Source organism: Oncorhynchus mykiss, chromosome 24 (genome assembly GCF_057628025.1).
Source record: "Oncorhynchus mykiss isolate SJ-2025 chromosome 24, ASM5762802v1, whole genome shotgun sequence".
In the NCBI taxonomy this organism is placed as follows: domain Eukaryota; kingdom Metazoa; phylum Chordata; class Actinopteri; order Salmoniformes; family Salmonidae; genus Oncorhynchus; species Oncorhynchus mykiss.
In genome coordinates this window covers 6,601,463-6,617,479 of record NC_143045.1, presented here as the reverse complement: position 1 = coordinate 6,617,479, position 16,017 = coordinate 6,601,463, and the positions used below count along the sequence as shown (strand labels likewise).

The 16,017-nt window shown below is 39.5% G+C and overlaps 1 long non-coding RNA gene across 2 annotated transcripts in view; it reads right to left on the bottom strand.

Moving 5' to 3' along the window:
- Positions 1-11,848, bottom strand: part of LOC149972349 (uncharacterized) — a 42,536-nt gene extending 30,688 nt beyond the window's left edge. For both annotated transcript variants that reach the window (XR_016491297.1, XR_016491298.1), the window contains exons 1-2: positions 11,110-11,848; positions 10,694-10,755 (exon numbers count right to left, since the gene is read on the bottom strand). This is a non-coding gene — a long non-coding RNA (uncharacterized LOC149972349). The remainder of the gene's footprint in view (positions 1-10,693; positions 10,756-11,109) is intronic.
- Positions 11,849-16,017: the final 4,169 nt, after the last annotated feature.

The window sequence follows — 16,017 nt, the reverse complement described above, 5'->3', positions numbered from 1 at the left end:
GAATAAAAATATTCCAAAACATGCATCCTGTTTGCAACAAGGCACTAAAGTAATACTGACAGAAAATGGCAAAGCAATTCACTTTTTGTCCGGAATACAAAAGTGTTATGTTTGGGGCAAATCAATATAACACATTACTGAGCACCACTCTCTATATTTTTGAGCATAGTGGTGGCTGCATCATGTTATTGGTGTGCTTGTAATCGTTAAGAACTGGGGAGTTTTTCAGGTTAAACAAGAAACTGAATGAAGCTAAGCACATCTAAAATCCTATTGGAAAACCTGGTTCAGGTGGCTTTCCACCAGACACTGGGAGACAAATTCACCTTTCTGCTTGAAAATCTATGGGAATACCTTAAAATGGATGTCCTGCAATGATTTTTTGAATTTTTAAAAGAATAATGGGCAAATGTTGCACAATCCAGGTGTGGTAAGCTCTTAGAGACTGACCCAGAAAGACTCACAGCTGTAATCACTGCCAAAGGTGTTCAGGGGTGCGAATTAGACATTTCTTTATTTCATTTTCAATAAATGTACAAGCATTTCAAAAACATGTTTTCACTTTGTCATTATTGGGTATTGTGCGTAGTAGGCGGAGAAAAACATCTATGTAATCCGTTTTGAATTCAGGCTGTAACACAACAAAATGTAGAATAAGTCAAGGCACTGCATGTTGGTGTAATGTCAAAGTCATTTCATTCCTTGTGAACTCATTTCTGTTTTATAAATTCTAAAGCATAATGGTTAAATATCAACCCAACTGAAGCAACCACAGTGGGTAGAAGGATGGAACCCAGGACTTCATGCTCCAGTACTTGCATTGACCACACCACTATCTCTCTACGTTAGGAGGGAAATCGTTTTAAAGATCAAAAGTACATAAAAGTACACCTCACCTTAATACAGCCATGTGTGGCTGGATTTAGTGCACAGTCCAATTAACCTCCCAACTTTGAGGGATAATGAAAAAATCTCTACCAAACGTTACATATCAACAATAAACGTATGTCCTGTTGCCACACATCCCAGCAAACCCATTTCATCCTACTACTTTCCCATTCAAAGTGAGCATAACTCATGCTGGTAAGAAAACCTACGGTGCAGCAGAAATGGCATCCTGCTAAGTTTAAAGGATCATTGGAAACCATGTGGGAACATGAATTTCATCCTCACCGAGCAAGATAGTAGGCAGGGGTGGTGTACGCCATGCAAGTCAATTAAGCCAATTTGACATATAAGGCCATGGTAATGCTGTTCCTGCGTTAAAATATTAATGAGCCATTGGAAACTGAAAAGGCTGTTCTGGAAGTCAGAAACTGAATCGTGCAGACATTGATTATTCAAATGAGTCTCAGTGGGTGCATATCTGTGCAAAGTATAACTCCATGTAATGGAGGTGTCACATTAGTTATACAATAAAGAATCCTGCCTATTTATCGAATGCATAGAAAAGCCCCTGAGCTTTTCTTGGCTGTGACACATTGTAAACAGCAGATTTTGCAGTATCTTCTATCTAATACTTCGTAACAGGTGGGGCACGAGGGGGCATGTCCCTCTTTTATTGCTGTGGGGTGGGCAATGAAATAAATGGCGAATAGTGCACCTGCGACACCAAATAAGCGTTGTTAGCGTTTATATGTTACTTGCCACCTGTCACCTCGACTGACGTTCAGCATTTACCGCCTTTTTTTTTGTTCCACAAAATCCCTGCTCTGTATGCTAGTGGTAGGTCTAATCTGTGCACCCTGAACTAAAATCTTCCACAATTGTGACAGATGCTCGATGAAGTTCGAGAGGGAAGATGTGTTTATAAACTATACTAAGGCGACTAGCGATGTCTCCGCACCACTAATCAGAACATCTTAGCCAGTTTCGGGCAAGTCTATTGGCCAAATGTCCCACACCCCTTACTACATTTGAAAGATGCTAAGACCTACGAAATTGGGATATGCCGTAGTGATCAGTGACAAAAGATATTTGTTTGCCGCAACAAGGTTCCTCGTTGGTTGTTGCATCCCACAGTCTTTTGACAGACGCCACTCTACCATTTTAGGTTATGTGCATCTGTCCACAAGAGATGATCTTAGACAAATGCTGGACGATGTAGCTAGCATCCATACAATTACCAAGACCTGTATGTGCCTTTGATCTAAACTGGGCACTTAGTTAGACAGGCACATTGTGGAATAATCAGTCATGCTCTAATTATTATGGTCGATGCAAATTCAAGTGAAATGGCACATTATCCTTCTGTTGGGTTTGTTTTTCCTTAAACACACATGACAGCAACAATGACAGCGAGGCCTTGAATTTGTGACTTAACGCCTGTCAAGTGAACAGTGCAGTCATGGAAGGTGAATAGCAACTCTCAGTTTTTTTTTATTGTATTGCTTCAACCGAGCGAGAGACTCGCAGGCACTAATTACACAGTTATGATGTCAGGCACAGCTGATAGTTAGTAGACAGAGAGAGCTCCATCGCAATGTGATGGATAGAAACACAGGGACAGTACTGTGCGTGTGTTTCACCATGCTCACAGTATCTCAGCCCTTTTTTCCATGGCAATCACCAAAGCGCCCAGGAACCCCTCTCCCTGTCTCACCATCGATCACTCATTTGATGGCTCTGATTGTAACGCCAGCCCCCTCTCTGCCTATCACTCATTTCAATCACGCCTACACAGGCATACCACTACAGATGCCTGTCATGTAGCGCACCAGCAGACGCTCATTTCGCCCAGGTACACAAAACCCCAGTAATTAAGCGGTCTCAGAATTGATGAGAAAATATGTCAAGAAGCTTGTCATTCCAATGAAGGGGGTATGGTATAGAAGATTAGTGGGAGGTCTACACGAAACCCAGCACCAAAGGTGGTTTGAAACAAGGACACTACTTGTACCTAATCTTGGGAGCAATTCTCTTCACAGCTCGGGGGAGGATGCACTGCTGACATGGCATTGCCCCTCCACAGTTAATGATTAAGCATTTAACACACAAAGAAACAGGATTCAGATTAGATTGCCTACAACTACCACAGCCGCTTCCACATACAGTTCAGCTCCGAGTACATCTGGGAACAATAGCTGACTGGCTGACTGTCCTCTAGTGTGCAGAGAGGGAGGACATCCAATCAACTCCTGTCCTGGAGCTGCTCTTTTCTATACAGTCATTGTGAAAGTCATTTTAGTGACATTTATTTGACTTTTTGGTGCCCCGCACGCACAGTTTGTCCCAAAAGCATCTCTCATCAGAGCAAAATAAGCCAGGTAAGTTGGTCTAAATTCCCATTGAGGCTGGTGTTGTCATAATGGGGATGCCTCTTTAGGTTGATATTACATTTTCTCGCACACCTTCCTAATGAAAACGAATACATACAAATGTGCCCTCGGATTTAGGAAAATAGAGGGTTTCATTTCACACTCTTCTGACGATGTAAGAATTCATGTTCATAGTAATGATGCGTATCTCTCCATGATGATGCTAATGAACGCCTTTAGTTTTGTACTTTAAACACAGGTGATCATATCTATTTGTGCATTCATCTTATAATGGATAATCGTCCCAAACAGTGCTAATGAGAGACATGAGAAGACTCTCCGATGTGCTTGGATGACAAATTGCTCGACAAGAATTGTGATGCTCCCAACAACTCTGTTGGCAACGAGCTCCACGGAGCCATACACACGATTCAATTAGGCCCCATTAATCTTCTAACAGAACATAATTAAACAATTAATCACAACCTTATGTGGACATGACTATGTAGCCTCCCCCTTGATATTATTGTCTTCAAGGAGTCTTTCAAGCCCAATTAATCAATTCCACTAAGTACACTGCACCAGTGAAAAACCAAGGTGTGGATGGAGACAAAGAGTACTGACGAGATAAGAAAATAACTGTAGATGAACATAGGAAATGTTCTGCCTGGCCCTCTTTACTTAGTTGCAAGTTCCTAATATTCTGTAGCCCCAGACCTAGGAATGTAGCTGTTTATTCCTATGAGAAGTTTGGTATTCATCTGGGTAAAAAGTTAGAACCCCAGTAATTTCGAACTAGGTCATTCCGAGGCAATCCAGTGTGAATGTGCCATAATTCGATTTTCAACACAGGCGTGTGCAATCAATGCTGTAGTGAATTATTGAGGAGTGCACAATTAATAAAGTCAGTGTAAGATGCTGCACATGATGTCAGAGCTCTGGCTCTGCGCTTCACAGCGCTGTATGAAGAGCAGAAAGACAATGCCCCATCCATCCCGCTAATTGGGCAAAACGTGTTCTTGTCTGAGTGAGGGAAACGCGGAAAGATGAGATGTTGAAGATTATATTAAATACCTCTTTGATTTCATACAAGCAAGCCAAACACTGGTGAGTCCAAAGGAACAAGCTTCAAATAATGCCCACCTGACCCAGATTGCGATTTATAATGGACCGTTTCTTTGGATTGCGTAAACAATAACAGTAATTGTGTGTTGGCAGGGATGCAGGGTTGAGTTCCAAACAAAACAACTACAAGTATTGCTTGCTCTAACTCCTCAGTGGCACAGCTCGGAGAGCTCCTAAAAGTACTTTATAGTTGAAGACTCTTCTTTGAGTCATAAACGTGCATTGAAATTAATTAAGACTGTGCACACATTGGAGAGATGTGTGGCACTTGGAGACAGCAGTTAGTCCTCTCACTCAAGGAATAGTCTTATGTTACTGAGTATATCCAGAGTATTTTGTATCAATAAATGCAGTGAAAAGCACAGTACATGTCAAATGCAACAGTGTGATGTTTGGATTCAAACTGTCAGGTGAACTGTTGTGTATTTGCCTTTGGTCTAATGATTTCTTTCAATTGCTACTGTACCATGGTTACATATTGACCAATATGGCCAAGCTTTTAATGACGTTCAGCTTATAAAGGCTTCATAAAACCCTCTTAAGCACTACATGAATGTGTTACAAAGCATCTATAACCGTCACATTGATTTATCAAGACCAGTCCCCATGCTTGTCTCAGAGCAGTGCGAAACGGTGCTAAAATAGTTGTTGACTTTTACTTCTATCTTCAATATGCTCTTGAAATAAGACCTACACCACTTTTAACAGCACATTACTCAACACTAACGAGATTCATGTCGCCTACGGTAGGCCTACAGTATATCGAAAAATATGACCTGACTCTCCGTCAATAATTACCTACAGAGGATTGGAAGATATTTCTGTAATCCAGTAACATTTATTCCCATAGTAATTCGTTATGGACCCATGACTAAATAAATATTGTCATTTTGAAAGAGTCATTATTTGATGAACGAAAGCATAAAGATGTCGTTATTAGTTACATTGTTTTTGTTTGAATGTGCAGACTGGTGTTAAGAACAGAGCAGCGGGAACGTTTCCTTTGTCAGCGCCATTATTACTGCAATGGCCCTTAAAGTGTTGCCAGTGAGTGTGGCCCCTCCCCCTCCTCCTAGTCCCAGCCCCATGCTCTAGGTCGGTCTTCTGTGCGTCTTCTGCCCATCCCTTGCCCCCTGTCCTCGTGCCTTTTAACCTTGTGCGCTTTCAGTGGATACAGCTGGAGAACGGCAAGGCAATATATATATTGTCCTGCTTGTAACAGGGTTAATAATATATCTGCGAGAACATCCAATGGGCTTTTATATCATTCTAAATTAATAATAACAATAATAGTAATCGCTTTGTTTAAAAAATAATATTTTGGAGATGATTTAGTTTTCAAATAACGTAAAATGGCCAATCTTGAACATGGAGTGAGACATTGCTACTAATTTGCAAATAAAGCCAACCGTTTTCAGAGGGAGAGAAACCAAATACCTACAATCATCCCACGGGTGTTGAACCAGCATCTGTAGCAACACAGCTTGCAATGCTAAGCAGTGTCTCAGACCATTGGGCCACTCAGGTGCTGTATAACCTGACCAGTTTGAAGTGGCCTACAGTACTACAGTAAAACCAAAATCATCCCAACAAAATTAAATACTAAAACTGTTGTTACACTAAGGTTTTTATTAAATAATATTGAAGTCGTGCATTATTATCAGTTTCTGTTTAGGTTTATGTCGCCGATTAATTGTCAGTTAGAGACACACAGTAGGACCCAGAAGCATAATCAGTGCTCTAACTCCCCCTTGCGCTGGACTGGAGCAATGAAGTGGTGACGCAGGGTACCGTACTAAGTCCCGCAGCGTAAGCTCACAATTTTTAAAGGAGGAACCACTGGTTACATATTGACCAATATGACCAATATGACGTTCAGCTTATAAAGGCTTCATAAAGCCTTAAAGCACTACATACATGTGTTACAAAGCATCTATAACCATATTTCATGCTTTAAAGGGTTACTAAATGTCGATTTAACTGTGTGACATAATCACCAATATCAAATGTGACATAACCCACTATGTCGAATATGATATAAACATGTGCTTCATAAAGGGTGACTTGGCGTGCTGAAGGTTAACATACGCTTTAAAGAGATGTCATGTTAGTCACATAACACCTCCTCTCATTCCCAGACACTTCCAGCCCCAAATGTGCGGTAGGTCTGGTGACCCAACGCATCAAACGTGGCATTCAAGAAGATAAATTGTGGAAATGAGCAGGGTTTAGCAAATATTTGACTGTTTGACTGTGTTAAGTAGAGACGATGAAAAATACTTTATTCAGTAAGGTCACTCCTATAGAATTCCATGGTCACTATCACTATGGCCAAATAAATGGCTTATGTGCTGTGTCTGCAATAGCCGGGAACGATTTTACACCAAGAAACACTTACCTCAATCAAAGCCCCCAACCTAAATACATTGAAAGTGTATTTTTATGGAACTGAGTTACATGTTCCTCAGCACCAGTGGTGTAAAGTACTTAAGTGAAACTACTTAAGTAATTTTGGGGGGTATCTGTACTTTACTATTTATATTTTTGACAACTTTTACTTTTACCTCACTACTTTCCTAAATAAAATAATATACTTTTTACTCCATACATTTACCCTGACAACCAAAAGTATTTGTTACATTTTAACAGGAAAATGGTTCAATTCATTCCCTTATCAAGATAACATCCCTGGTCATCCCTACTGCCTCTGATGTGGCTGACGCACTAAACAAAAAAGCTTTGCAAATTGCAAATGAATGTCTGAATGTTGGAGTGTGCCCCTGGCCACCCGTAAATAATAAATAAAAAAATAAACATTTGCGCCGTCTTGTTTGCATATGACTCACTGAGTCATTTTCTATTAAGGTATCATTACTTTTAATCAAGTATGACATTTTAGTACAACTACTCAGTACACATTGTACTTATTATGAAGTCAGACCCATTTGGTCATTTTAGGCCCCTTGACTTTTTCCACATTTTATTACGTTACAGCCTTACTCAATGTTTTTAATATAGTTTTTCCCTCATCAATCTACACACAATACCACATAATGACAATGCAAAGACAGGTTTCTAGATATGTTGCAAATTTATAGACAAAAGCATTAATGAAATAACAGATTTACATAAGTATTCAGACCCTTTATTCAGTACTTTGTTGAAGTACTTTGTTGAAGCACTTCTGGCACCGATTACAGCCTCGAGTCTTCTTGGGTATGACGCTACAATTAAAAAAAAATAATAACTAGGCAAGTCAGTTGAGAACAAATCCTTATTTACAAAGACAGCCTAGGAACATTGGGTTAACTGCCTTGTTCAGGGGCAGAACAACAGATTTGAACTGTCAGCTCAGGGATTCAATCTAGCAACCTTTCGGTTACTGGCCCAACGTTTTAACACCTAGACTACCTGCCGCCCGAAGCTTGGCACACCTATATTTGGGGATTTTCTCCCATTCTTCTCAGCAGATCCTATCAAGCTCTGTCAGGTTGGATGGGGAGCGTCGCTGAACAGCTATTTTCAGGTCTCCCCAGAGATGTTTGATCGAGTTCAAGTCCGGGCTGTAGATGGGCCAGTCAAGGACATTCAGAGACTTTCATCAAGGATCTCTCTGTACTTTGCTCTGTTCATCTTTCCCTCAATCCTGACTAGTCTCACAGTCCCTGCCGCTGAAAAATATCCCACAGCATGATGCTGCCACCACCATGCGTCACCGTACTTGACGATTGGTGCCAGGTTTCTTCCAGATGTGATGCTTGGCATTCAGGCCAAAGAGTTCAATCTTGGTTTCATCAAACCAGATAATCTTTAGGTGCCTTTTGGTGAACTCCAAGCGGGCTGTCATGTGCCCTTTTACTGAGTTGTGGATTTCGTCTGGCCACTCTACCATAAAGGCCTGATTGGTGGAGTGCTGCAGAGATGGTTGTCCTTCTGGAAGGTTCTTCCATCTCCACAGAGGAAATCTGGAGCTCTAACAGAGTGACCATCGGATTCTTGGTCAACTCCCTGACCAATGTCCCACTCCCCCGATTGCTCAGTTTGCCTGGGAGGCCATTCTATGAAGAGTCATGGTGGTTCCAAACTTCTTCCATTTAAGATTGATGGAAGCCACTGTGTTCTTGGGCACCTTCAATGCTGCAGATGTATTTTTGGTACCCTTCCCCAGATCTGTGCCTCAACACAATCCTGTCTCTGAGCTCTGTGGACAATTCCTTTGACCTCATGGCTTGGTTTTTGCTCTGACATACACAGTTATCTGTTGGATCTTATATACACAGTTGTGTGCCTTTCCAAATCATGTCCAATCAATTTTATTTACCACAGGTGGATGCCAATCAAGTTGTAGAAACATCTGAAAGATGATCAATGGAAACAGGATGCACCTGAGCTCAACTTCGAGTGTCATAGCAAAGGGTCTGAATACTCATGTAAATAAGGTGTTTGGTAAATTTGCTTTGTGATAATGGGGTATTGTGTGTATGTTGATGAATAAAAAATGTAATTTAATACATTTTAGAATAAGGCTGTAAGGTAACATAATGTGGAAAAAGTCAATTGGTCTGAATACTTTCCGAATGCACTGTACATAAATGCCTTGAATTATATGACACAGGACTTACTATAACGTCAGACACTTTTGGTCATTCATTCATTTAATAACACATACATACATGGCTTATATCATATGACGCTGTACTGATTATAAAGGCAGACACCTTTGCTCATTCATAACGCATACATTAAGGCTTAATGATGTAAACACACATGTATTAACACGTAGGGAATTGTCACTAACAGCTAAAACAAAACAAAAACATTATAGACATGTTTAAAAACTACATTTCCTTTTATTTGTACATTTCTAAAACAATACAAATACTTTAAGTTTCAAAAAGTCCAGCAATGCAATTACATTGAACATTACACAGGGCTATGAATAGGTTAGCTTGTCCCCTGAGCTGGCTGACGAATGGTTCTGGCCTCTCTTCCTGCTGGGAGTACTGCATGTTGGTTCCAAACTTAAAAGAAAGTTAGCATGCCTGTTAGGAAATACCTTTGGTACATCATCTGGATAAGGGCAATTCTGTGCTATGCCAGAAACTCTAAATGGGAAGATGAGAAACTCCATTCATTTTGTATTATTATATTCCTCATTAATTTACAAATCTCATGACATGACTATGAGACATGGATGTATCTTGGGGATTTGTATTTAGCTAGCTACATTTTGGCTGTGACATCACCAAAATTATTTTAAATAACAATTGAGTTAGATACAGTATGTAATCTAACTCAACAATTAGCTTACTACTACAAACTAATTTCAATTACAAAGAATAAAGCTTAATCTCTGAAGGATTCGCCCCTTTTTTTTCAATTTTCGCCTAAAATGACGTACCCAAATCAATCTCCCTGTAACTCAGGCCCGGAAGCAAGGATATGCATATCCATGGTACCATTTGAAACTAAACACGTTGGAGTTTGTGGAAATGTGAAAGGAATTTAGGAGAATATAACACATTAGATCTGGTGAAAGATAATACAAAGGAAAAAACAACTGTTTTTTGTATTTCTTTGTACCTTCATCTTTGAAATGCAATATGATATAGAGAAAGGCCATAATGTATTATTCCAGCCCAGGTGCAATTTAGATTTTGGCCACTAGATGGCAGCAGTGCATGTGCAAAGTTTTGGACTGATGCAATGAACCATTGCATTTCTGTTAAAAAATTTGCATGACGACTGCCCTAATGTGCCTAATTTGTTTCTTAATAACTTTTCATGTTCCAAACTGTGCATTCTCCCCAAACAATAGCATGGTATTCTTTCACTGTAATAGCTACTGTAAATTGGACAGTGTAGTTAGATTAACCTTTCTGATCTCCCCATCCCGGATCCGGGTTCGTGAATACAGACTCAAGCTCATTACCATAACGCAACGTTAACTATTCATGAAAATCGCAAATGAAATGAAATAAATATGCTAGCTCTCAAGCTTAGCCTTTTGTTAACCTTTCTGATCTCCCCATCCCGGATCCGGGTTCGTGAATACAGACTCAAGCTCATTACCATAACGCAACGTTAACTATTCATGAAAATCGCAAATGAAATGAAATAAATATGCCATCTCTCAAGCTTAGCCTTTTGTTAACAACACTGTCATCTCAGATTTTCAAAATATGCTTCTCAACCATTGCAAAACAAGCATTTGTGTAACAGTATTGATGGCTAACGTAGTATTTAGCATTAGCATTCAGCTGGCAACATTTACACAAAAAAACAGAAAAGCATTCAAAAAAATCATTTACCTTTGAAGAACTTCAGATGTTTTCAATGAGGAGACTCTCAGATAGCAAATGTTCAGTTTTTCCTGAAAGATTATTTGTTTAGGACAAATCGCTCCGTTTTCTGCGTCACGTTTAGCTATGAAAAAACCCCTGTATCCAGATTGTGTAAATCTATCAGCAAGCTCATTAGCATAACACAACGTTAACTATTTATGAAAATCGCAAATGAAATGAAATAAATATGCCATCTCTCAAGCTTAGCCTTTTGTAAACAACACTGTCATCTCAGATTTTCAAAATATGCTTCTCAACCATAGGAAAACAATCATTTGTGTAAAAGTAGCTAGCTAGAGTTAGCATTTAGCGTTAGCATTAGCGTTAGCATCCAGCACGCAACATTAACAAAAACATAAAAGCCTTCAAATAAAATCATTTACCTTTGAAGAACTTCTGATGTTTTCAATGAGGATACTCTCAGTTAGATAGCAGATGCTCAGTTTTTCCAAAAAGATTCCTTGTGTATTAGAAATAGCTCCGTTTTATACATCACATTTGGCTAGCAAAAAAAATCCATAAATTCAGTCCTCAAAACGCAAACTTTTTTCCAAATTAACTCCATAATATCGACTGAAAACATGGCAAACGTTGTTTAGAATCAATCCTCAAGGTGTTTTTCACATATCTCTTCATTGATACATCGTTCTTGGACACATGCTTTCTCTCCTGAATCCCAGGAGAAAATGACCGCACCTGAAGATTACGCACAAATTTAGACAAAGGACACCGGGCGGACCTCTGGAAAATGTAGTCTCTTATGGCCAATCTTCCAATGATATGCCTACAAATACGTCACAATGCTGCTAAGACCTTGGGCGAACGACAGAAAGTGTAGGCTCATTCCTTGCGCAATCACAGCCATATAAGGAGAGAATGGAAAACAGAGCTTCAGAAATTCTGCTAATTCCTGGGTGATGCATCATCTTGGTTTCGCCTGTAGAATGAGTTCTGGGGCACTTACAGACAAAATCTTTGCAGATTCTGAAACTTCAGAGTGTTTTCTTTCCAAAACTGTCAATAATATGCATAGTCGAGCATCTTTTCGTGACAAAATATCGCGCTTAAAACGGGAACGTTTTTTATCCAAAAATGAAATAGCGCCCCTAGAGCTCTAAGAGGTTGAAGAATGTAAGCTTTCTGCCAACATCAGATATGTCTATGTCCTATGGAAATGTTCTTGTTACTTACAACCTCATGCTAGCCTTCGTTAGCTCAACCATCCCTTGGAAGGGACACAAATCCCTAATAAGTTTTAACTTGTTTCGCTGTTCCGTGGCAGCACAAGTGCGGCATTTGATTTGCAAACTCATTAAATGATCGGCGTCTCATTTAAACATTAACAATGATTCATATTTGTTCATATTTAACCTCTTGATCCTACTTGAGACGCAGACGTCTCATCTAGACACCTGGAAATGCAAATGCGCTACGCTAAATGCTAAATGTACTCGTTAAAACTCAAACGTTCATTATAACACACATGCAGGGTATTGAATTAAAGCTACACTCGTTGTGAATCTAGCCAACAAGTCAGATTTTTAAAATGCTTTTCGGCGAAAGCATGAGAAGCTATTATCTGATAGCATGCAACACCCCAATATACCTGAAGGGGACGTAAACAAAAGAATTAGCGTAGCCGGCACTACACAAAACGCAGAAATAAAATATAAAACATTCATTACCTTTGATGGTATTCTTTGTTGGCACTCCTATATGTTCCATAAACATCACAATTGGTTTTTTTTCCCGATTAAATCCGTCCATGTATGCCCAAAATATCCATTTGTATAGCCTGTCTGGTTCAGGAAAAAAGCTCTCTTCCAACACGCAACATCATTTTTTAAAATTATATAAGTTGCCTATATTCTTTGACAAAACACTTCAACCTACTTTTGTAACCCAACTTTAGGTATTTGTAAACGTTAATAAGCGATCAAATTGATCACTGGGCGATCTGTAATCAATAGCAGCTACTCTCTTCCAAAATCGATTGCTGTATGCTGGACGGAATGAAGGATCTATTTGTCATTACACAAAGTATTTTTGTCAATGAAAATTACGTTTTTGGCTACATCGTGTGGAAGTTGTAGGAACTGCAAGCTCCCTGCTATATATTTTTGCTTGCAATAAACAACTCAGAGACTGGCGGATTAATACTTTTCTGTGGTTTTTGTGACCAGGTTTTTCTGGGGATTACGCTTGCTGTTCACGTTCTGTTATAGTCACAGACATTATTTAACCAGTTTTAGAAACTTCAGAGTGTTTTCTATCCACACATACTAATCATATGCATATACTATATTCCTGGCATGAGTAGCAGGACGCTGAAATGTTGCGCGATTTTTAACAGAATGTTCGAAAAAGGAGGGGGTAGACTGAAGAGGTTTTTAAGTGACATTTGTGTTACATTTGGGATTTAAAACATATTCCAAGGACAAATAAATGTTTACGTATTGGTGGTCCCGGGAATCGAACCCAATATCCTGGCATTGTAATGCTCTACCGAGATGCATGACAGGGTTATAAATGCTTTTTGAATCCCCAATTTATTATGCTTTATAAGGCCTTTATTAAGCAGTGTTTATGTCACCCTTTTTAACCTCTTAGAGCTCTAGGGGCGCTATTTCATTTTTGAATAAAAAACGTTCCCGTTTTAAGCGCGATATTTTGTCACGAAAAGATGCTCGACTATGCATATTCTTGACAGTTTTGGAAAGAAAACACTCTGAAGTTTCAGAATCTGCAAATATTTTGTCTGTAAGTGCACCAGAACTCATTCTACAGGCGAAACCAAGATGATGCATCACCCAGGAATTAGCAGAATTTCTGAAGCTCTGTTTTCCATTCTCTCCTTATATGGCTGTGATTGCGCAAGGAATGAGCCTACACTTTCTGTCGTTCGCCCAAGGTCTTAGCAGCATTGTGACGTATTTGTAGGCATATCATTGGAAGATTGGCCATAAGAGACTACATTTTCCAGAGGTCCGCCCGGTGTCCTTTGTCTAAATTTGTGCGTAATCTTCAGGTGCGGTCATTTTCTCCTGGGATTCAGGAGAGAAAGCATGTGTCCAAGAACGATGTATCAATGAAGAGATATGTGAAAAACACCTTGAGGATTGATTCTAAACAACGTTTGCCATGTTTTCAGTCGATATTATGGAGTTAATTTGGAAAAAAGTTTGCGTTTTGAGGACTGAATTTATGGATTTTTTTTGGTAGCCAAATGTGATGTATAAAACGGAGCTATTTCTAATACACAAGGAATCTTTTTGGAAAAATTGAGCATCTGCTATCTAACTGAGAGTATCCTCATTGAAAACATCAGAAGTTCTTCAAAGGTAAATGATTTTATTTGAAGGCTTTTATGTTTTTGTTAATGTTGCGTGCTGGATGCTAACGCTAATGCTAACGCTAAATGCTAACGCGAAATGCTAACTCTAGCTAGCTACTTTTACACAAATGATTGTTTTCCTATGGTTGAGAAGCATATTTTGAAAATCTGAGATGACAGTGTTGTTTACAAAAGGCTAAGCTTGAGAGATGGCATATTTATTTCATTTCATTTGCGATTTTCATAAATAGTTAACGTTGTGTTATGCTAATGAGCTTGCTGATAGATTTACACAATCCTGGATACAGGGGTTTTTTCATAGCTAAACGTGACGCAGAAAACGGAGCGATTTGTCCTAAACAAATAATCTTTCAGGAAAAACTGAACATTTGCTATCTGAGAGTCTCCTCATTGAAAACATCTGAAGTTCTTCAAAGGTAAATGATTTTTTTGAATGCTTTTCTGTTTTTTTGTGTAAATGTTGCCAGCTGAATGCTAATGCTAAATGCTACGTTAGCCATCAATACTGTTACACAAATGCTTGTTTTGCAATGGTTGAGAAGCATATTTTGAAAATCTGAGATGACAGTGTTGTTAACAAAAGGCTAAGCTTGAGAGCTAGCATATTTATTTCATTTCATTTGCGATTTTCATGAATAGTTAACGTTGCGTTATGGTAATGAGCTTGAGTCTGTATTCACGAACCCGGATCCGGGATGGGGAGATCAGAAAGGTTAAAGCACAGGTTTATGTCACATTTGACATTGGTGGTTATATCACACATTTATGCCACATTTATGAACCCATTATTAAGCATTAAGCATTACATTACATACAAGCATTATGTGTAACACATCTATGTAGCGTTTATGGCTTTATGAATGCTTTATGAAGCCTTTATAAACTGAACAGCTATTTAATTATAGCGGGACCCACAATAGAAGGTAATTTATGATTGAGCCAACATATGCAGCATTTACCTTGAAGGAAGTCTCTAAGACGGGAACATTGCCTAGAGTTAAATGCGGAAGACAGATTGAATAGAGCCATGACATTTTTATATCAGACGTGTTGAGTAAAACATAAATAACATATTGGATGCCTAAGTGGCAACCTATCACTTTCAGTTCCAGAGGGATGGGGGAAGGCACACAGACTATCTGCATAGGAATTAGAAAGTGAGTAACCTTCTATTCAACTGATGCATTGAACTCAAACAGACTTTTCTCCAGCGATTGATTCAACTGTGATTCATTACAATGTTTGGTTGAAATAACTCTTAGCTACTACAAGAACACCATGTTTGCTATTGAATATTAATGTTGTGCTACTTCCACCCCCAAATATATGTTAGCATGAGTGACCTATTCACTTGTAATATCCCCATAACTTTGTGGTTCTCCCTAATGTATTTTGAGGCAGTGTTTATTCTGAGTCAAATGGTAGGTGGTGATACAATATAACTGTAAAGTATCTGGCTTTGTAGTCCATTGTGAGACAATTATGCAGGTTCTCAAGGACTTCTTCCCCATAATGACAGTCTGCACTTCTGTGAAGCCTGGGAGTACTGTTGTAGCGGGAAACAGATTCTTCATGTGTTTCCAGTCCCTGGCACATGTTCTGTTGAGGGAGCTTGGACAAGATGGCAGGAGGGAGAGAGGGAAGGTGGGGAAGTGGGGTGGTGAGGATGCCGGAAGCCTGCAAATGCCTGTCCACGGAATGGAGGATGGGTTCCGGAGTTCCGGTGGCTTGCGGCAAGAAGATATCAAAGGACCGGAATGGATCTGAATGCTAATTTCTCAATCTGTCAGTCACTGGGCCAATCTGCCTCTACCACCACCACTAGCGTCCACACTCCCCACCTCCCCCTCTTCACCACCTTACGTACATTCCTCTGTCTCTCGCTCTGGCCTGACAGGTAAGTCGTCAGAAGACTGTGGGACGAGGTGGTCGTAAC